The sequence below is a fragment of the Schistocerca nitens genome, chromosome 2, assembly GCF_023898315.1.
Source record: "Schistocerca nitens isolate TAMUIC-IGC-003100 chromosome 2, iqSchNite1.1, whole genome shotgun sequence".
Lineage (NCBI taxonomy): Eukaryota > Metazoa > Arthropoda > Insecta > Orthoptera > Acrididae > Schistocerca > Schistocerca nitens.
The window spans coordinates 303277232-303301265 of record NC_064615.1 but is presented as its reverse complement, the minus strand read 5'-3'; the positions used below and the strand labels follow the sequence as shown (position 1 = coordinate 303301265).

The window sequence follows — 24034 nt, the reverse complement described above, 5'->3', positions numbered from 1 at the left end:
ACATTGCAACCTATATTGCTACATAATTACAAAAAAAAGAGTGAATTTGTTGAAGTAACATATTCGCTGATTTCTGAAGTCATTTCATCCAGTGTAATATGATATTCTATTTGGGGGGGAGGAACTATAGCGCCCCCCCCCCTTGCCACCGCCCCAGCCTCTAGCAGAACACGATTAATCGGGCTCCTCCTTCATTACTTCTTGAAAGTCCATAGTCACCGGCAATCCCCACTTTGTACTCTTCATCCAGACTCGCATTAACCCCCCCCCCCCCCCCATGGCAATCAAGTTTTCACTTCCCTTAACATATCTTATCACGCTACTTATTTCTTCGTATATTTCGTCAATATGGGGGTAAGGAATGAAAGAGGAAGCCGCCTGGTAGAATTTTGCACAGAGGAAAACTTAATCATAGCTAACATTTGGTTTAAGAATCATGAAAGAAGGTTGTATACTTAGGAAACGCCTGGAGACACTGGAAAGTTTCAGATAGATAATATAATGGTAAGACAGAGATTTACGATCCAGGTTTTAAGTTGTAACACATTTCCAGGGGCAGATGTGGACTCTGACCACAATCTATTGGTTATGAACTGTAGATTAAAACTGAAGAAACTGCAAAAAGGTGGCAATTTAAGGCGATGGGACCTGGATAAACTGAAAGAACCAGAGGTTGTAGAGAGTGTGAGAGAGAGCATTAGGGAACGATTGACAAGAACAGGGGAAAGAAATACAGTAGAAGAAGAATGGACAGCTTTGGGAGATGAAATAGTGAAATCAGCAGAGGGTCAAGTAGGTAAAAAGACAAGAACAAGTAGAAATCTTTGGGTAACAGAAGAGATATTCAATTTAATTGATGAAAGGAGAAAATATAAAAATGCAGTAAATGAAGCAGGCAAAAAGGTATACCAACGACTCAAAAATGAGTGCAAAATGGCTAAGCAGGGATGGCAAGAGAACAAATGTGAGGATGTAGAGGTATATATCACCAGGGGTAAAGTAGATACTGCCTACAGGAAAATTAAAGAGACCTTTGGAGAAAAGAGAACCACTTGTATGAATATCAAGAGCTCAGATGAAAAACCAGTTCTAAGCAAAGAAGGGAAAGCAGAAAACTGGAAGGAGTATATGGAGGGTCTATACAAGGGCGATATACTTGAGGGCAATATTGTGGAGATGGAAGAGGACATAGATGAGGATGAAATGGGAGATGATATAATGCGTGAAGAATTTGACAGAGCACTGAAAGACCTTAGTCGAAACATGGCTCCGGGAGTAGACAACATTCCATTAGAACTGCTGATAGTCTTGGGAGAGCCAGCCATGACTAAACTCTACCATCTGGTGACGAATGGAAAAACTGGTAGAAGCCGACCACAGGGAAGATCAGTTTGGATGTCGTAGATATTTTGGAACACGTGAGGCAATAGTGACCCTACGGCTTATGTTAGAAGATAGATAAGGAAAGGCAATCCTACGTGTCTATCATTTGTAGACTTACAGAAAGCTTTTGGCATTGTTGACTGGAATACTAATTTTCAACTTCTAAAGGTGACAGGGGTGAAATACAGGGAGCGAAAGGCTATTTACAATTTGTACAGAAACCAGATGGCAGTTATAAAAGTCGAGGGGCATGAAGGGGAAGAAGTGGTTGGGAATGGAGTGAGACAGGGTTGTAGCCTATCCCCGATGTTATCCAGTCTGTATATTGAGCAAGCAGTAAAGGAAACAAAAGAAAAATTTGGGGGTAGGAATTAAAATCCACGGAGAAGAAATAAAAATTTTGATGTTTGCCGATGACACTGTAATTCTGTCAGAGACAGCAAAGGACCTGGAAGAATAGTTGAACGGAATGGACAGTGTCTTGAAAGGAGGATATAAGATGAACATCAAAAGAAGCAAAACGAGGATAATGGAATGTAGTCGAATTAAATCAGGTGATGCTGAGGGAATTAGATTAGGAAATAAGACACTTAAAGTAGTAATGAGTTTTGCTATTTGTGGAGCAAAATAACTGATGATGGTCGAAGTAGGATATAAAATGCAGACTGGCTATGGCAAAGAAAGCGTTTCTAAAGAAGAGAAGTTTGTTAACATCGAGTATAGATTTAAGCACCAGGAAGTCGTTTCCGAAAATATTTGTATGGGGTGTGCCGTATATGGAAGTGAAACATGGATGATAAATAGTTTAGACAAGAAGAGAATAGAATCTTTAAAAATGTGATGCTACAGAAGAATGCTGAATGGGTAGGTCACGCAACTAATGAGGAGGTACTGAATAGAATTGGGGAAAAGAGGAATTTGTGGCACAACTTGACTAGAAGAAGGGATCGGTTGGTTGGACACATTCTGAGGTATCAAGGCATCACCAATTTGAAATTGGAGGGCAGTGTGTAGGGTGAAAACCGTAGAGGGAGACCAAGAGATGAATACACTGAGCAGATTGAGAAGGATGTAGGTTGCAGTAGGTACTTGGAGATGAAGAAGCTTGCACAGGATAGATTAGCATGGAGAGCAGCATCCAACCAGTCTCTAGACTGAAGACGGCAACAACAACAACATTTCGTCAGCTATCACATCCACTTCTTTGGATGTTGGCGTGCACAATTGTATTACTATAGTGTACATTAGTTTAATTTGAACTTTGACCAGTATTATCCTAGAGCTGTATTGCTCATTTCGCCTGACACGTTAGGCAGCGATTTTTCCTTAAAATCACTCCAATTCCTGTTACCTCTGGACTGTCTTGATCAAATGCGGCGTGACTCTGTATTCTCCAAGCCAAAAGTCTCTTGGTAGGTGCCATCTCATCTCAGATATGCCAAGGACACCGATTTACAGTCGTTGACTTCAAGTTTTGGGTTTCGCAGTTTCCCTTACTGCAGCAGTGTTCTCACATTCCAAAGTGGCTAGTTACGTTAGTCGTCACACACAGTGGCGTCTCCCCTGCCCCCCCCCCCCCAAATTAGGAAGAGGTGTAGTAGTTTTCCTTCGTCGTGTCTAGGACCTTAAAGGCATTTCGTAGATCCCTCCAGTACTTTACACAACCTGTAGCATAAACATGCCCTTGCATTCGTAAGCGACTGTACTCGACAGGGCGTAAATTCAGTCCCGCGAGTAGGAGAATCCAGCGAAGTTAGTACAAACGAAAAGCAACACAGGGCCCAATGTTGGCTTCCGTGTTTAACTTACGATGAATACAACGTAGTGCTAAATATACCTGAATGGTATACTAATACCTGCCAAAGACCACATTTCGTAAATACTGATTTGCGACAGCATTACAACGGGTAAATCATTCGTATATCGTCAGACTTTTGTAATATTGAACTGAGATTCAGAGTCCATGCCCCGACGATCGGTAGATGTGAACTGTATAAGATTCCACAGAAATGAAACCATATTGCATAAGACTTTTGTACAAGGGGCGTTCAATCAGTAACATAACAATTTCTTTGTCTGCCAATTTCGGTTGAAAAGTGGCGACATTCGTAGTGGGACATCGTGAAGTGTTCCCGCTTCAGGCCCTGTAGTATCATAAAGTTCCGATAGATAGCGGCGCTATACGTAGCCTTCAAAATGGCGTCTGTAAAGAGGATGCGCTCGAAGCAGAGAGCTGTCATTGAGTTTCTTTTGGCGGAAAACCAGAGCATCGCAGATATTCACAGGCGCTTAGAGTATGCCTACGGAGACCTGGCAGTGAACAAAATCACGGTGAGTCGTTGGGCGAGGCGTCTGTCATCATCGCGACAAGGTGATGCAATCCTGTCCAATCCTCCGCATGCCGGCCGGCCTCACACAGCTGTGACTCGTGCGATATAGGAACGTGCGGACACTCTTATTCGAAACTAGAATTATATATTACTACCTTCAGCTGCTGACAGGCGTTGATATATATCAACGGGAACAGGTGAAAATGTGTGCCCCGACCGAGACTCGAACCCGGGATCTCCTGCTTACAAGGCAGACGCTCTATCCATCTGAGCCACCGAGGGCACAAAGGATAGTGCGACTGCAGGGAGTAACTCGCGCACGCCTCCAGCGAGACCCACATTCCCAACTTAATGTCCACACACAGCATTCGTAGTTTCCCTACCCCATTTCCGAAAGAAGAGACACCATATGCATATAAACATATAGTTCTGGCAATACCGACCATGACCTTCTTCTTCTGTGCGGATGCACTCATATTCTCCCTCTCTCTATTCGTTTAGTCGGTTCCGACTCTTCGTGACCCCATGAACCAAATCACGCCACTTTTTCCTGTCTTGCACTTTCTCCCGTAGACCTTCCAGGTTGGAACACATTGCTTCTGTGATGCCATCGATCCATCTCATCCTCTGACGTCCTCCTCTTCTAGTTCCTTCAATCTTCCCCAGCATTAATGTTTTTCCAGCGAGGCATGCCTTCGAATTGTGTGTCCAAAGTACGTCAGCTTTTGTTTTAACATTAGACCTTCCAGGGAGAAATCTGGTTTTATTTGCTCCAATATTGATCTGTTGGTTCTCTTTGCAGTCCATGAAACTCTAAGAAGTTTCCTCCAACACCACAATTCGAAGGAGTCAATTCTTCGCCGTTCAGCCTTTCTAGTGGTCCAGGTCTCATTTCCATACATCACAACTGGAGAGACCATAGCCCTCACAATACGGATCTTTGTTGCTAGTGTTATATCTCTGGACCTTATAACCTTGTCAAGGTTTGACATCGCCTGTCTACCGAGCAACAGGCGTCTCCGGATTTCATGGCTGCAGTCGTCAGCAGCAGAGATCTGGGAACCGAGATAACTGAATGTGGTCACTACCTCCATGGTTTCTCCTGCTATATCCCACGAATTGGTAGGTGTAGTTGCCATAATTTTCGTTTACTTCCCATCAGCCTAAGACCGGCCTTTTCACTTTCGTCTTTCACCTTCAGCAGGAGTGTTATCAATTCTTCTTCACTTTCTGCCAACAGGATCGCATCATCCGCGTACCTGAGGTTGTTTACATTTATTCCACCTATTTTAATTCCTGTTTCTCCTTCATCTAGCCTCGCATTCCTCGTAACATGTTCTGCATACAGATTGAATAAGTACGGTGACAGTATGCAGCCTTGCCGGACCCCTTTCTGAATCTTTATCCATTTCGTTGTTCCATACATAGTTCTCACCGTGGCTTCTTGGTCTAGGTATAAACTCCGTATCAGATGAATGAGGAGATCTGGTACACCCATGTTTTTCAGTACGTTCCATAATTTGTTGTGATCGACGCAGTCAAAGGCTTTGGCGTAGTCAATAAAGCAGAGGTACACATCTCTCTGGAATTCTCTTGCTTTATCCATAATCCACAGAATGTTAGCAATTTGATATCTAGTTCCTCTTCCTTTCCTAAATCCAGCTTGTTCTTCTGGTAGCTCTCGATCTAGATATTGGCGAAATCTATTTTGTAAGATTTTCAACATGATTTTGCTAGCATGTGAGATAAGTGCGATTGTTCGGCAATCTGAGCATTCTTTAGAACTTCTCTTCTTTGGAATGGGGATGAATACTGATCTTTTCCAGTCTTCTGGCCACTGCTGTGTGATCCATATTTTTTGACATATTGAGTGCAGCACTTTCACTGCATCCTTTCTAGTGACTTTAAACAATTCTGCTGGTATTTCATCATGTCCACTAGTTTTGTTATCAGCCATATTTTCAAGGGACCACTGGATTTCGCTCTCCAAAATATCTGGCTCTATTACATATTACCCGAACTCTTACGGGACTTGGTAAGAATGTCTTCCACGAGTAATGAGTGTGTTGGGTAGGGACACTACGAATGTAGTGCGTGGACATACAAGGTGAGAATGTGGGTCTCGCGGGAGGAGCGCACGAGATAGTCTCTGGAGTCGCACTACCCTTTGTGCCCTCGGTGGCTCAGATGGATAGAGCGTCTGCCTTGAAAGCAGGAGATCCCGGGTTCGAGTCTCGGTCCGGGCACGCATTTTCACCTGTCCCCGCTGATATACTGTATATCAACGCCTGTCAGCAGCTGAAGGTATTAATATATAATTCTAATTCCGTTCTAGACGGCTGCAGGTCATCAATGGCGTCTGTTCTTTCGGTCATGTTCGAAAGAACAGACACCATATCCATATAAACTCTTATTCGAGGTGATCGACGGATCACAATCAAACACCTCGCTGCACAACTAGGAGTCTCTGTTGGTAGTGCTGACAGCTTGTCCACCAGTTGGGATAGCCAAATGTGTGTTCCCGCTGGGTTTCTCGTCCCTAACGGAAGGAAGGCCATACAGAGCAACGAAGGACCATTTGTGCGACATTGCTTGCACGTTACGAAGCTCACCTTGACAATTTTTTGCCGAACATCGTCACAGGCGATGAATCATGAGTTCATCACCTCGAACCGGAGAGAATGTGCCAATCTATGGAGAGGCGCCACACCACCTATCCTCCGAAGAGAAAGTTCAAAGCCGCACACTGAGCCAGCGAAGTCATGGTGACGGTCTTTTGGGACTCTGAAGGGGTTATTCTGTTTAATTTCCTTTCCCATGGTGCAACGATCAGCTCTGAAGTGTACTGTGCTACCCTCAGGAAACTGAAGAAACGATTTCAGCGTGTTCATCGTCACGAAAGTGCAAACGAATTTCTCCTTCTCCGTGACAACGCAAGGTCTGATACAAATATGCGCACCCGAGATTAGTTCAAATGTTCAAAATGTGTGTGAAATCTTATGGGACTTAACTGCTAAGGTCATCAGTCCCTAAGCTTACACACTACTTAACCTAAATTATCCTAAGGACAAACACACACACCCATGCCCGATAGAGGACTCGAACCTCCGCCGGGACCAGCCTTACAGTCCATGACTGCAGCGCCCTAGACCGCTCGGCTAATCCCGCGCGGCTAGATGAGTTCACACAACTTCATTGCACTGTTCTTCCTCATCCACCACGCCTGCCGCGGTGGTCTCGCGGTTCTAGGCGCTCAGTCCGGAACCGCGCGACTGCTACGGTCGCAGGTTCGAATCCTGCCTCTGGCATGGATGTGTGTGATGTCCTTAGGTTAGTTAGGTTTAAGTAGTTCTAAGTTCTAGGGGACTGATGACCACAGATGTTAAGTCCCATAGTGCTCAGAGCCATTTGAACCATTTGAACCTTATCCATCCCACGGCCCGGATCTCGCACCTTCCGACTTCCATGTGTTTGCCCAATGTAGGATGTACTCCGCGGGACGCATTACGTGGATGACGGGGAGGTTACTGAGGCAGTAATTCGTTGACTTCTACGTAGAATGATACCATGCGGTCATAGAGGCCCGCCCAACAAAGTGACATAAGGCCGTCACATTGAACGGAGATTTTGTTGAAAAATACGGTTTTGTTCCCAAAATATTGGGGAATAATATGATGTATTGGTATACTGAATAAAACCAGTCTGCTTTCAGAAAAAAATGTGTTGCATTACTTATTGAAAGCCCGTCGTAGAATTGCGTCCCAGTTTTCCCTCGGGCAGACATAGGGAATCTTTTATTATTACAATTTTGTTGCTCCTCTATTAACTAGAAAGGGCCGTACGTTTTACTCTATAAACATATTTACTTGCAATTGTTACGGTACGCAACGGATATTAATCGCCCGTTGACACGCGCCACTGTGCGAGTTGCCCCTCCTACAAATCCAACAGCGACAATGGAACATATAAAAATAATCAAAACTTGTTTAATCTCTGAGAGACCCTTTATAGGTTATGGGGAATACTATTCCTCTTTCCGTTAATCACGTCATCTAGTAATAACAACTTGTGTTTGCTGGCTTGCAGTCATTCCAGGGTTTATAACTAGAAGTATTTCTTTGGAATAGCAACAGCGAAACAATTGCACAAAGAAGAGGAGAATGTGGCTCGGATATCTCTTAAGACGTTATTTCTTAAAAAAATAAGACAAGAAAAGTTTTTCTGCAGATAGGTATCCTAGAAGGAAACAGCAAAGAGCCACGGTGGGTCGTGACGGGACGGTAAAGCAGAACGTAAACATGTTGCGTGCTTTGCTGCGCCAAGGTCACCAGACAAGAGCGAGAGCTGCTCTGAGTAGAAAAAAAAGTGTCTTGAGAACAATCTGTGGCAAGCAAACCGGGGTTAGTAGCAGAAGGTAGTCAAATTCTTTTTATTTCTGGGTGTGGGGTCAGACCAAGTTTACCTATTACTTTAATGTCCTAAAGCATAGCACACGTGTAACCGTCAGGAAGGCAAGTTAAGAAATACGCTGAAGACTTAAAAACGTCGTCGAAAGAGAAACGGCGAGAACTGCTGTATATTACGGTGAGCAGTTACAGTAAATGGAGGTCTAGACCTCACCGCAAACGACAATTGCGCTCTCTGTACAGAAAACGAGGACTTCTAGCAGCCATTAGAAGCATGGTTTAAAGACAAGTTTGTGCCACACTGCTATCGGGCCTGACGTATGAACGTATATCCTGAATAAATAACTACAGTATTAAGCGACAGCGAGATTGCCTGCCCGCAGTTAATACAGGAGACATCGGTGACTATCAGTATGTGAAGCAACTAGGAGCTGACAGGCGTATATACAGTGTGATTCCGTGATGATGCTACAAACTATTACGGTTGGCGCAGAAGGGTAAATGCTTCAGTTTGAGGTAAGGACCCTGCTCCGGAAATGGCGGAGTGGAAAGTTACATGCGAAAATCGTTCTGATATCCCTAACAGTGGAAAACATGTACCGATCATATTGTTGCTAAGATCGTAAGATGGGCAACTTTCAGCGATGGTTTATGGACCAGAACAAGAAAAAAAGTCTGGTAAACATGGCTACCTGAGGAGCTATTAGCAATTGTTCATATTCGCTACTGTGAAACATATATCTTCTACTGAACAAATCCCATAGGTCTTATGGCATGCATTTCCGAGCTCACATTTAATAGACTTTATTTCTTGTTTCGGTCCATACTACCACCTCTGAAAGTTGTCTACCTTACAATCGTAGTAAAAACTGAACTGAAAAATAGCACGTCTATGGAGGAACCTTTATGAAATCAAAATGGCTCTGAGCATTATGCGACTTAACTTCTGAGGTCATCAGTCCCCTAGAATTTAGAACTACTTAAACCTAACAAACCTAAGAACATCACACACAACCATGGCCGAGGCACAGGATTCGAACCTGCGACCGTAGCGGTCGCGCGGTTCCAGACTGAAGCGAAAGAGCCGCTCGGCCACACCTTACGGCCTTTATGAAATCCAAACTGAGATTCACTTAATATCTTGTTTTGAGATAAGTTCAATAAGTAGTGAGATTTGTCGGGAATTATTATCATCTCTCTTACTACCCTTATTATAAAGGGGCCTGACAATACCATATTAAAGTCTGTCTGGAAATATACTCTGTGGTCCTGACGTGGTGCATATACCATTAAATACAGTGCATGTTTCTAAAGAACGGGATTTCTTTACTTTACTGGATGTACTGTCCATTACTTGTGACTTTTTCGTTTTGAGAGAGTTGATTACATTCTTAAAATCTTTGACAGAGCATGGATTATTTGTGATATACATGTACGTATGAGGCGTTGCTTCTTGCATATTATATTTACGTATCACTTGAACTGTCCATGCCAATCGTCTGAGCTACTTTAAGGCGGTAGTTATTAAATACTTTATCTGCCTGCATGCTGTCATTTACCATTCAACTGTGTTCTTTAATAGGAAAGTCCCCATATTCCTTACCTGATTTGCTTCTTTCTTTTATTGCCCACATATATCTAATTTTATTACCTGAATGTTTATCTTCAAACATTAAACATTTTGATTTTTAATCATTTTTCAAAAGACAGCAAACTTTTTGTGATATGTAATCAGTCCTACTTCTTTGTTTGTCCTAAACATTTAAAAAAATTCCTTTTCTTTCAACATGACTTTTGATTTCCTATGTAATCCAGGGCTTTTCAATGTCTTATTAATACCATCGTCTATTATATTCTTCAGAAAACAGCTCTTAAAGATCGATAGAAACCCATCTATAAAAAAGCACTTGCCACGCAGAAATTATCCGAATGCGGGGGAAATCGGCAGATATGATGTACTTGTACAGATAAACAAATGATTAAAATTTCAGAAAAAGTGGATAATTTATTCAAGAGCTTCACGAACTAAGCAAGTCAAGAAAAATTGACAGAGATGTTGGATGCCCTTCTAACGGATACCATTCCAAATTCTGTACAACTGGCAAGTTAGATCGTCAAAATCCCGAGCTGGTTGGAGATCTCTGCCCATAATTAAGCAAGCGTTCTCAGTTGGGGAGAGATTCAGCAACGCTGCTGGCCAAGGCAGGGTTTGACAAGTACGAAGAGAGCAGTAGAAAATGTCGGTGTGAGCGTGGCGGCCATTATATTGTTAAAAATTTGAGTCCAGGACGGCTTGCATTGAAGAGCAACAAAACGAGGCATAAAATATCAATAGTTACAAAACATTCAACAGTCAAGGTCACATGAAATATTTTTTTAAGACAACCGGTTTCAACAGACTATATTGTCATCTTCAGGTCTTGAAATCTTTTGTTGTGAAACATGTTCATTTCACGCTGACCTCACGCACATGATGTCAAGCACATTATAAAAGGTTTGTACCTTATACGCCATTTAAAGTGGATTCACACTGTTTAGAATATGCCCAGCATATGCAAACAGTTGTGCTACTGTGTACTGTGTTTGTACGATGCAACAAAGAACTGTGAGCGATATGTACTTGGACATAGACTGTTGCACAAGTTACTTTACGTTTTTAAATATTTTGGCGACGACAAACCTTTTATAATATGCTATTTTTATCCACTTGATATCTTTTGCGTGAAGTCAACGTAAAATGAACGTGTTTTACAGCAAAAGATTTTAAGACCTGAAGATGACAGCATAGTCTGCTGAAATTGGTTGTCTTAAATATATTTTATGCGATATAGGATGTTGATTAAGCAAGTCGCTCTTCCGTTCTCTCAAAATGAGAAAGTTCAAGCATAAAATACCGTCGACATATTGCTAGGTCAATGACTATCACTACTGATTGTCGAGCCATATGGCGGGTGACAGGTTGGTAGAGTCAACGAAGGATAACGTTGCCAGTAGATGCGCAATCGGCAGGTCATGTGTGGGTAGAGCGGTAGTGGTGGCTGTTGCAGGCAGTCGCTGTAGGGGAAATGCCAAGCGCTGCAGGAGAAACGGCGAAGTCCAGCCGACTATCACTTTTTTTTTTTTTTTAATGTGAAATGGAGCCCCTCCATGCCTACACTTAGGTTTTTAGTATCTAAAAGGAATTCCGCAAAAATGCAATAAAAGAAGTGACCTGGCTTGTTAACTATTTGTAACTTAAAGAGAAGCGTCATGAGCAGCAAATTTTGAGTAAGACTTACACATTTCTCTGGTTGCCATGTTAGAATCCGCTTCCTTTCCCAAAACATATTCTGCAGATGCAATTGCGAGAGAATTCTGAAACGGTTAAGTTTATTAAGTGAAAAACTGAGGAAAAGTAAGGTCTGTAATTATGAAAAAGCATATTGCTCGATACAGAAATAATTCTGTAATGTCTTCACTTACGTTGTTCTAAAGCCCCTAGGATTCCTCGTTCGCCAGGCATCGACGGCCCTTAAAAATTACATTATTTCATCGAAAAGTCTGTAGTTAGTGGAATAGGCGGTAGATAATGAAGTTTTGCATAATAAGCATATGGAAAAATACTCTCCTCTTTGACTGCTATCATTTGCCAAAATGTCATTTTGATATCTCAAACTGTTTATGAAATATGAGGAATGTTGTGGATATTTCACTCTGGCTTTATCGCTGGCGCGAGTGACCGTAAATGAGTGTACTACACTACTGGCCATTAAAATTGCTACACCAAGAAGAAATGCAGATGATAAACGGAGTGACTGGCGTGTTGTGACGAGCCAGTTGCTCAGCCACCATTGACCTGACGTTTTCAATTGGTGAGAGATCTGGAGAATGTGCTGGTCAGGGCAGCAGTCGAACATTTTCTGTATCCAGAAAGGCCCGTACAGGACCTGCAACATGCGGTCGTGCATTATCCTGCTGAAATGTAGGGTTTCGCAGGGATCGAATGAAGTGTAGAGCCACGGGTCGTAACACATCTGAAATGTAACGTCCACTCTTCAAAGTGCCGTCAATGCGAACAAGAGGTGACCGAGACGTGAAACCAATGGCACCCCATACCATCACGCTGCGTGATACGCCAATATGGTGATGACGAATACACGCTTCCAATGTGCGTTCACCGCGATGTCGCCAAACACGGATGCGACCATCATGATGCTGTAAACAGAACCTGGATTCATCCGAAAAAATGACGTTTTGCCATTCGTGCACCCAGGTTCGTCGTTGAGTACACCATCGCAGGCGCTCTTGTCTGTAATGCAGCGTCGAGGGTAACCGCAGCCATGGTCTCCGAGCTGATAGTCCATGCTGCTGCAAACGTCGTCGAACTGTTCGTGCACATGGTTGTTGTCTTGCAAACGTCCCCATCTCTTGACTCAGGAATCGAGACGTGGCTGCACGATACGTTACAGGCATGCGGATAAGATGCCTGTCATCTCGACTGCTAGTGATACGAGGCCGTTGGGATCCAGCACGGTGTTCCGTATTACCCTCCTGAACCCACGGATTCCATATTCTGCTAACAGTCATTGGATCTCGACCAACGCGAGCAGCAATGTCGCGATACGATAAACCGCAATCACGATAAGCTACAATCCGACCTTTATCAAAGTCGGAAACGTAATGGTACGCATTTCTCCGCCTTACACGAGGCATCACAACAACGTTTCACCAGCCAACGCCGGTCAACTGCTGTTTGTGTATGAGGAATAGGTTAGAAACTTTCCTCATGTCAGCAAATTGTAGGTGTCGCCACCGGCGCCAACCTTGTGTGAATGCTCTGAAAAGCTAATCATTTGCATATCACAGCATCTTCTTCCTATCGGTTAAATTTCGCGTCTGTAGCACGTCATATTCGTTCTGTAGCAAATTTAATGGCCAGTAGTGTAGATCTGATCAATTTTCTGCGAGGTTGGTGATAGATAGTGGCCTCCACCCAAGTCTAAAGGAAAAATTCTGCATATTAGCTAAGTTTCGTACATAGCAACATATTATGTAATATGCACCAAAGACAAAATCAAAGCGACCCCTTCTTTCCACTGCAAACTGTTTCGAATTTCGCACAGTATCATACTTCCATGCAGAAATCACGATAACTGTAACCATTAACAAAATGATGAGCACATTATGATGAAGGTAACATAAAAGCTGTATGTGACGCACAAACGAATTTTTTTTACCAAATTATCACTGTAAAATCCTTTTAGAGAAACTGCAGGGTGTTTGCTCGATTCTGTCATCTCCGACCGGCCGAAAGGAATCAAACACTGTCGGTCTCCCCTTCTGAACAAAAGAATGAACTCGCCGAACGCTTTGGACGAAAACTGGTCACTGCGCTCTGGCCACTGTATCAAGCGCATACTTTTCTATCCCACCGATTCCCGAAGCGTCTCCAAACGCATCTCGCTGTTAATCGGGGCAGAATGTCATTGTCTGGAGTAGAATTGTCTTCAGTGATGAGTTCTTCTTCGAACTGAGCTCCGATGACCAGCGGGGTATCTAGAGACACTCCAGACAGCGGTGGGATACCAGGCTGACTGTGGGCCGCCATTCGGCACAACAACCAGCAGTGATGCTCTGGAGTACCATTTCTTTTCATAGCAGGACCTCTTTGGTTGTCATCCGCGGCACCCTTTCAGCGCAGCTGTACATCGACGATGTTTTACGTCCCGTTTTGATGCTCTTCATGTGAAGTCATCCTGGGCGTACATTTCAGCAACATAATGCTCATCTGCACACGGTGATCCCTATCTTGACCAGCAAGTTCGCCGGATTGTAGCGTCGCAAGTTTGTTCCGAGCGAACTTTTGTCTTAGGATAGCTAGCTGTATGTAACTGACATCTGCCGACCTAACCGGGAGACACACCTGCATCTGTCACTACCTGCCGTGGGAAAGCTATCCAATGTCTCTGACTGGACGCGTACATTCACCACCTATAAGAATCTAAATAAATGATATTAAATATTCAATCATTTTCAAAATCGGTACACTACCTTTTGACATTCAGGAGAAGATTTTATCCAAATTTAAACTTTATAACTATCATAGTTTCAGAGATAGAAAAAATTGCTAAAAAAGTGAAAAACCGACACTTAGGGAACTGAATTCAGTTTGGAAATATAATGGTTTATCTTTTGGTATTATCTAAAAACATAAACAGAACTCTAAGTGTGCAGAATTAGTTAACTGAGATTTTCATATTGAAATTTTAATTATTTTTCGTTTTCGTAATATAAAAATCATACAAAATTATTATTGGTGTCTAATATTGTTGTGGGAGTATATGTCAGTGAATGAGAGTGTGTACGTGAAAAATTCATTAAAATTTAATGTTGCATTATGTACCGTCTTAAGTAACCTGCAAGAGTTACACAAGCCTGTCGTGGGAAAATGTTCATAGGGAAATTACCCACTTCGCTGATGACATGTGTCTAAGTGTGATTGCTATTGTAACAGAGCAGCCAGAAAGTCAGCTGGAGTAAAATCTGTTTCTAAAGAATACTTTCAGAATTATTGTCTTTTAGTTTTCGTTTATTAAACATTACTTTAATATTTGTATGTCACAATGACGCAAATGCGTATTTATATAAGGATTGGTGCACACCAGTTTTGGCGCGAGTATGATCATGAGCGAGGATTCTGATTGGCAGTCAGTATGATCAGCCAATCATAACTGAGATGGTTCCCGCTCGTTACCTGATAGTTATACTGGGAGTGAGGCTGCAAGAGAGGAGTCGCTCGCCAGCTTCTGTCGTGGAATGACATGTTAAATGTGATATTTCTCTTTATGTGTAACATGAAGGAATATTGAGTCCCTCGCGTTTGATAGGTGTCGTGACTTACGCTGATGTAGTTATGGACAGTTTTGTGAAGTTCGGAAGTTCTACAACTGTTTAATTGGACAAATATTCGCATGTGAAATTTGGCCTTCATAGTATCCGCGTGGCGTGTTTCAGTATTCAACCACTGAGCAGTTTTGACGAGCAATTTCTTTTTTGAAATCCACCAGAAGGACCGAATGTAATAACTCATGTTAGTGGTGGAATTAATGACTGTGGTAACGTTTTTGAACTCGGGTGGGATTTTGACAGATTTCTGGCTGCTGGGCATGTGAAATGAGTGTATGAAATGTGAACTTGGCGAAAATAACCAATAGTTTAAATGTGAACTGAATAGTACCGTTTCTTTGGCTATAAGAACAAACAAACATTTTTCTTTGGAAATTTCGGACATTATTTTCCAGAAGCCAATCCATTATCTTACTTCCCGATAAAATTTTAATGACAGTTTTTCTACAGAACTGTATTTCATTATTAGAGTTGCGCGGCCTCAGTAATTGTAGATATTAGACGGTGTTTTTTTACCAATGCTGCTTTTACATTATCTTGTAAGTATCTACGTTGCCGAGTGAAGGGACATCGAGCAGACGCCGTTCTGAGGTAGGTGAATTTCTAATTTGCAGCCTGCATAGGAGCACGGAATTTCAAAACCCCGCCACGCCGCAGGATCTCTCCCCAACTTAGAATGTTTGGGGCATTATGGGCAGAGCCCTACAATTACCTGGGAATTTTGACGATCTAACGCGCCAGTTGGACGGGATTTGGAATGACATTCCTCAGGAGGAGAGCCAACAACACTGTCAATCGGTGCAAAGCCGTATAACTGCTTTCATAAGGGCCAGAGGTGGCAAACGCGTTATTGACTTGTTCAATTCGTGAAGCTCTTTCTCTTGAATAAATCATACAATTTTCTGAAACTGTGATCACTTGTTTGTGTGTACATGTACATCACATCTACCGATTTACGTCCCATTCACATAATTTCTTTGTGGAGCCTCTTTTTTTGTCTATAGTGTAGAGTTGTCCTCACTTGTTCTCAAAGCATAGATGATAGAGCACGAGGCTACTCACTCTATGGCTCGGATATGATCCTTACTACTGTCCAGCGTCCAATTTTTGTATCACTCTCTCGTTCGGTTTTTTCGAAATCAAACGAAGGACTCGTTGAACTACAGCTTCTCTGGCGGGCCGCTTGAATTTGCCCGCGCAACGGCCTGGTTGCTGTATAACTCGGAAACTGCGTAACGTGTCAAATTATTTTCTGAACTCGTACTTCTCAGCACAACCTACACTGCAACATCCTTACAAGCTTTTACACTGTTTCTGGCCACTTTGTATAGTTGTGTGGATAAAGGTATAGGGTGTGCTACAGAAGAATGCTGAAGATTAGATGGGTAGATCACATAACTAATGAGGAGCTACTGAATAGAATTGGGGAGAAGAGAAATTTATGGCACAACTTGACTACAATAAGGGATCGGTTGGTAGGACATGTTCTGAGGCATCAAGGGATCACCAATTTAGTTCAAATGGCTCTAAGCACTATGGGACTGAGGTCATCAGTCCCCTAGACTTAGAACTACTTAAACCCAACTAACCTAAGGACACCACACACATCCATGCCCGAGGCAGGATTCGAACCTGCGACCGTAGCAGCAGAACGGTTCGGTACTGAAGCGCCTAGAACCGCTCGGCCACAGCGGTCAGCATCAATTTAGAATTGGAGGGCAGCGTGGAGGGTAAAAATCGTAGAGGGAAACCAAGAGATGAATACACTAAATAGATTCAGAAAGATGTAGGTTGCAGTAGGTACTGGGAGATGAAGAAGCTTGCACGGGATAGAGTAGCATGGAGAGCTGCATCAAACCAGTCTCTGGACTGAATACCACAACAACACAACAGGTATAGGGTGTGGTACAAGATTCAGTTCTTGTTCCACTGTTTCTCTTGAAATGTAATACTGATTAACCACTAAAAGTGACAAATTACTCTATTATTTATTTATTTATTGCAGATAACGCGAATGAATCTGTGAATGACGTGGACTGTAACATCGTTGATACAGTAAATGTAGTGACAGGTAACACAGTCTGGGGGATGTAGTGTAGCTTCGTCTGCGATAACACACAATAAATGGTGACAATAAACTTTGAAAAAAATCGATATTTTTCTAACAGAATATAGTAAATAATCACCGAAGTCGAGCTCTCCTTATTGTTCCTGCTTAAGTTTGATGAAGTGCTTTCTTGGAAGTATCGTGTCTGCTGATACAGATTGACATGTGAAAATTCTTGATTGCAATAAGCAGATTCAAATGGATGGAGTTTATAGTTTTTCATGGTGTGGCAGTCCCATTCACTAACTCTGAATAGTGTTCAGAACGACAGTAAGTCAAAAACTATTATTGTGTGCACGCTGTGTTGTCGTGCCTTCTACATAGCCCCTATTTTGTCTCTATTATGTTGAATGAAATCATTACCTTTGCTTCCTTCTGATAGTGTCACATGCTAAAGTAATGTTTCTACCTCATCTTTTATAAAGTTATAATTTTATTTTCGTGAACTGTGCATCCCAACTCCATTCAGCGCCAAAGCTTTCCCACAATATCTGGTTAGTGTTGTCTAATTTTCGCTATGCCAGTAATAAATGGTTGCTGTATAGTATAAGGATTTCCCGGCGTATAGTTATGTGAAGTTTCAGGAGAGCTGCCGGGTGTCGGGTAACGACACCTTACCTGTCAGATATTGGAAATTTTGTGGGAAGATAGAGTACAGAGACAGGGACAGATTAAAATGGTGCGTCTTCCACCAGCAAAACTCACGGCGCTCCTGGGACAGATCAAAGACGATTTAGGATTTTGTACCATATTTATTACGTAGAACAAATCACGCGCAACGTCCAATAAGTAATTGTGGATCACCAGCAGCGTACGGCACTCCTCCAAGGCAGAAAATCTGCTACTACCGAACTCTGTATTTCTACTGCTCTGCAGCTGGACTAAAATTGAACGAAAGTTGTCACCCATACATCAACTCTTTCATACAGAAATCAATGCAAGTAGGAGCGTACCTGATCAATGGGGGCGGTGGTTTCCTTGTAAAGCATTTTTTCGGGGGTGTCAAAAAATGGTTCAAATGGCTCTCACAGCACTATGGGACTTAACATCTGAGGTCATCAGTTCCCTAGAACTTAGAACTACTTAAACCTAACTAACCTAAGGACATCACAGACATCCATGCCCGAGGCAGGATTCGAACCTGCGACGTAGCGGTCGCGCGGTTCCAGACTGAAGCGCCTAGAACCGCTCGGCCACACAGGCCGGCTCGGGGGTGTCACTTCCACGGTAATAGCCTTTCTTGTCTACAGTGGTTCCTGCTTGGTGTCACTTTAAAGATTGTAATGTTCACCGTTATTTCCCCAAGCCACAGATAGCAGCTGCTGTCGTTTTAACGAGAGCCTGATGGAAACACTTACCTATTCCTCCAACGATCACTCATCGTTGTTAAGTGGGAGCTCTTCCACTGCACTAATATACCAGAAAACGTGCACTGCAAAAGATATACTGCAGTTCACAGAGAATGAATTGAGAATCACGCTCTCAATAATATTTTTCGTTGAATTTAGCAAATTGATTCATCTTTTTCTTGTGCCTTTGTGCCATTGAGACACGGTCAGCATCGTTATTCACGGAACTGGCACGATTCATTTTTAAGGAGTGGCCAGAAGCTCTTCCCATCAGCTCTCCTCTAGATCCCCCCTCCCCCCCCCCTCCCCACCTATCTAGTATTTGGGAAAAAATGTAATTACTCGTAAACTATGTGATCAGGATTACAACCTTACGAAGTAGTAATAATAGTAATTACGTTTTAAAAATAATTTAGTTTCGGGACTGCAACACAATCGAACCCGTTAGTTTTTATCTCTTAGAAAATTTCATTTTATCCCTCAGGAAGCCATGTCTGGAAATGTCTTGTTCGGATGTAAAACAAGTTTGAACATTGGATCATTTTCAACTCTCTCGCCTTGCGGTACGCACACAGCAGAGTCCGCATCTCGTGGTCGTGCGGTAGCGTTCTCGCTTCCCACGCCCGGGTTCCCGGGTTCGATTTCCGACGGGGTCAGGAATTTTCTCTGCCTCGTGATGGCTGGGTGTTGTGTGCTGTCCTTAGGTTAGTTAGGTTTAAGTAGTTCTAAGTTCTAGGGGACTTATGACCACAGCAGTTGAGTCCCATAGTGCTCAGAGCCGTTTGAACCATTTGAACGCACACAGCAGAGACAATGAGCTGTGACGTGTGTGCTCTGGAGGAGCTGCTCCACGTGGCGACCCTCCTGTTCATGCCACCGGGCGTACTCGCTATGCACGCTTTCACAAAAACGGTCCACAAACCCTGGTGCGCGTCGGCGACACAACACAGCAACCCTCCTAGTCGCGGGCGTACCAGTCTCTCGCAGCCATTGTTGTAGTCTGCTGGTAATGGTGTGTGATGCGCTGAGGCGACTCGGAAAACGTTCTCGATATTCCCAATGTGCAGCTTTACCATTAAACACCCTACCTTTAAGTGGGTAATTTGAAAGTGATCCGACCTTCAACTAGTTTTGTATCACAATTTTTATTTTATCAAAACTTTACCTACTAAGTGCCCCCTACAACCCCAAGAGCTATAAAACGAACCGTGAAATACCTCCACCCACCATGCGGTTCTCGCGATGCGTACGGATGATATACGGCAGTGGCAGCAGAACTGTCGAAAGGTCTTCCGCTCCAAATTTACGAAATATGAGAATGAGAAAGTTTCTTACGAAATATGGTTTCACAAGAACTACGTTGACTTTCTTCCAAGAATTTCCATTTGAGTTTCCCAAACCTTTCCTTTACAGGTTCGTATTGCCTATACCGACTAGTAACAATTCTCACAGCGGGTCTGTGTACTCGTTACATATCTGGTACTGCACCTTTGCCCTAAGGATCCTACCGAACGAGGTGGCGCAGTGGTTAGCACACTGGACTCGCCGCATTCAGGAGGACGACAGTTCAATCCCGCGTCCGGCCACGCTGATTTAGGTTTTCCGTTATTTCCCTAAATCGCTCCAGGCAAATGTCGGGATGGTTCCTTTGAAAGGACACGGCCGACTTCCTTCTCCTTCCTTCCCTAATCCAACGAGACCGATGACATCGCAGTTTGGTCTCTTCCTCCAAACAACCCAACACCTATGGATCCCAAACGCTACAGCAATCTGCTGCTGTGTAGTGTTGGAGGTACTTTACAGATCGACTGCACTTCCCCAGAAGCCTTCCAGCAAAACCAAGTATTGCACCAGTTTTCCTAATACTGGCTTGGGTATTACTGGGAAACTGATGTGCTCAAGGTGTGCACGGCTGATCTCGTAATCTGGTACTATACAGTTCTTTCTCTTTGTTATAGACATTACTTTGCATTTATCCATATTTAAAGAGAGCTGTCGTTCACTACGGCAAGTGGGAATTGCGCGCAAATGTTCTTGCGTTTTCTTACGGTCGAGAAACTACGACACTTTCATGCAGACAACAGCATCGTCAGCCTTCACTCTTAGAATGCTGCTTATCCTTCCTGGTAAATGTTCTATGTGTAGTGAGGTCATTCGAGGTCCTATAAGAGCGGCTTGCGGCACACACGATCTTACTGCTGTTGAACATTCGCGTGATTCGCCTTAGAATCGAATTCCCATCTATAAAACAGCTCCAAACCTAATATGTACGCGAGAAGAAGTTTAGAAAAGGTCTGTTGGGACTCTTCACGTGTTCTCATCATCAAACACTGAATGAGTATAAGCTGGGTAATTTGCATTCAGTTTTAAGCAAAATCAACTTTTTCACGTATTCAATGTTTGTGACGTCATATCTCCTGAACTGTGTGCCGAACTGTAATATAACGTTGCGAATACATTCAGCGGCATGTGTGGGCTCTGTCTGCAAAAATGTGTTGCGAATAGAGTCGATGGTGAAGAAGTAATAAGGTAAAGTCTGACGCTGGAGTTTAACTGCTCGAACAGCGAAAATTTAGTAAGCGATAAACTTTTCTTCTATCATTATTTTGTGGAAGGTGTCAGGCAGAGAAAGGTTCGAAATCGTTTGAAATAGCCGCACGGAGTGGCCGCGCGGTTTGAGGCGCCATGTCACAGATTGCGCGGCCCCTCCCGCCGGAGGTTCGAGTCCTTCCTCTGGCATGGGTGTGTGTGTTGTTCTTATCATAAGTTAAAGTTGGTCTAAGTAGTGTGTAAGTCTAGGGACCGATAACCTCAGCAGTTTGGTCCCTAAGGAATTCACACACAGTTTGAACATTCATTTGAAATTATATGTAAGGTTTATAGTCAGTGCTCTCCTTCTCTGACAGTGGATGTACAACATATTCTGCGTGATCTGCGCGGCGTGAGTTACTCTGCGTCAAGACACGTACACAGTATCTAGCTGTAATACTTGCTTTACTGTGCTATACTTTTAGCATACGCTTATACGTCTTTATGAGGAGATTGTGACAGTATTTTAAATTTTTAAATTTCGTTAATACTTATATAACATATTTGAATCCGAATTTTTGCTGCCGCTCGAAGCTGTGAGGTAGGCAGCCTGGAAATGGGACCAGGTTAGTCGTTTAGTAACATACGGGGCGAGGGTGGCATAAAGGTCCGTTAACGTTTGAAAATTCAGTACTTCACGGAATAAAGTAGGTAGAGAGGTAAAAATTGACAAACCTATGCTTGAATCGACATGGAGTTTTACTGAAAGCAAAAACATGTACACAGAAAGTCCAACAGATGTCGTTTCATATGATACAAGCGATTTTTAGCGACGACGATGTGCCTTATAATAGGCGCTCAGCATGTCGACCGTCACTCATCGACGATACCTGCAGTCGAGGGACAACGTTGTCAACAGTACTGCTAAACATGTCAGTGTGTATGGTGAGAAACTGCCGTATTATGTTGTCTTTTACCATCTCTAATGAGGTCGGACTATCGCGGTATACTTGCGACTTCAGGTAAGTCCACAACCAATAATCACACGGACTGCGGTCTGGGAACCTGGAAGGCCAAGCATATGATGGAAGTGGCTCAGCACGCGGTCCTCACCAAACGATGTACGCAGGAGATCTTCATCACGTATCAATATGGTGTGGAGCGCCAACGTGCATAAAAGTCGTACATTCCAGCAGGTGTTTATCAGCCACTCTAGGGATGATCTGAGTCCCTCTCTCACTACCGCTCATGTTATACACGATACTCATTCAACGTCACCAACATGTTGCTGTCTAGCGTCATCTCTTGGTCGGTTCTTGCATTCGTTTTTGGTTTCAATAAAACCCCAGGTCATTTCAAACATGTTTGTCGATTTTCACTTATATACCTACACTACTGGCCATTAAAATTGCTACACCACCAAGATGACGTGCTACAGATGGGAAATTTAACCGACAGGAAGACGATGCTGTGATATGCAAACAATTAGCTTTTCAGAGCACTCACACAAGGTTGGCGCCGGTGGCGACACCTACAACGCGCTGACATGAGGAAAGTTTCCAACCGATTTCTCATACACAAACAGCAGTTTGCCGGCGTTGCCTGGTGAAACATTGTTGTGATGCCTCGTGTAAGAAGGAGAAATGCGTACCATCACGTTTCCGACTTTGGTAGACGTCGGGTTGTAGCCTATCGCGATTGTGGTTTATCGTATCGCGAAATTGCTGGTCGCGTTGGTCGAGACCCAATGACTGTTAGCAGACTGTGGAATCGGTGGTTCAGGAGGGTAATACGGAACATCGTGCTGGATCCCAACGGCCTCGTATCACTAGCAGTCCAGATGACAGGCATCTTATCCGCAAGGCTGTAACGGATCGTGCAGCCACGTCTCGATCCCTGAGTCAACAGATGGGGACGTTTGCAAGACAACAACCATCTGCACGAACAGTTCGACGACGTTTGCAGCAGCATGGACTATCAGCTCGGAGACCATGGCTGCCGCTACCCTTGACGCTGCATCACAGACAGGAGCGCCTGCGATGGTGTACTCAACGACGAACCGGGGTGCGCTAATCTCAAAACGTCATGTTTTCGGATGAATCCAGGTTCTGTTTACAGCATCATGATGGTCGCAACCGTGTTTGGCGACATCGCGGTGAACGCACACTGGAAGCGTGTATTCGTCATCACCATATTGGCGTATCACGCAGCGTGATGGTATGGGGTGCCATTGGTTTCACGTCTCGGTCACCTCTTGTTCACATTGACGGCACTTTGAAGAGTGGACGTTACATTTCAGGTGTATTACGACCCGTGGTTCTACCCTTCATTCGATCCCTGCGAAACCGTACATTTCAGCAGGATAATGCACGACCGCATGTTGCAGGTCCTGTACGGGCCTTTGTGGATACAGATAATGTTCGACTGATGACCTGGCCAGCACATTCTCCAGATCTCTCACCAATTGAAAACGTCTGGTCAATGGTGGCCGAGGAACTGGCTCGTCACAAAACGCCAGTCACTACTCTTGATGAGCTGTGGTATCGTGTTGAAGCTGCATGGTCAACAGTACCTGTACACGCCATTCAAGATCTGTTTGACTCAATGCCCAGGCCTATCAAGGCCGTTATTACGGCCAGAGGTAGTTGTTCTGGGTACTGATTTCTCAGGATCTATGCACCCAAATTGCGTGAAAATGTAAACACATGTCAGTTCTAGTATAATATATTTGTCCAATGAATACCCGTTTATCATCTGCATTTCTTCTTGGTGTAGCAATTTTAATGGCCAGTAGTGTACAATATTCCATGAATTAGTGCATTTTCAAATTTAACTGACTCTTGGGTTACGCTGTTGATCCACCGAGCGGGTTACACATCTGCGAAGGTGCTCTGTTCGAATGTGCCGGTAGTTTGGTTATTAGTTTACGCTTTATTCGTTATTACCCAAAAGGGATAGTTCTTGGTGATGATGTTTGGTTTGTGGGGCGCTCAACTGCATGGTTATCAGCGCCCGTACAAGTTCCCAATCTTTACACAGTCCAGT

The 24034-nt window shown here is 43.5% G+C and overlaps 1 protein-coding gene and 2 non-coding genes across 3 annotated transcripts in view; 2 read left to right on the top strand and 1 right to left on the bottom strand.

Moving 5' to 3' along the window:
* The window catches only part of LOC126236062 (uncharacterized), a 512087-nt gene that overhangs the window by 184025 nt on the left and 304028 nt on the right, over positions 1 to 24034 (top strand). The window lies entirely within an intron of this gene.
* On the bottom strand, positions 3922 to 3996 carry Trnat-ugu (transfer RNA threonine (anticodon UGU)). Its single transcript has one exon. It is a non-coding gene; the product is annotated as a tRNA-Thr (tRNA).
* Positions 5885 to 5959, top strand: Trnas-uga (transfer RNA serine (anticodon UGA)). Its single transcript has one exon. It is a non-coding gene; the product is annotated as a tRNA-Ser (tRNA).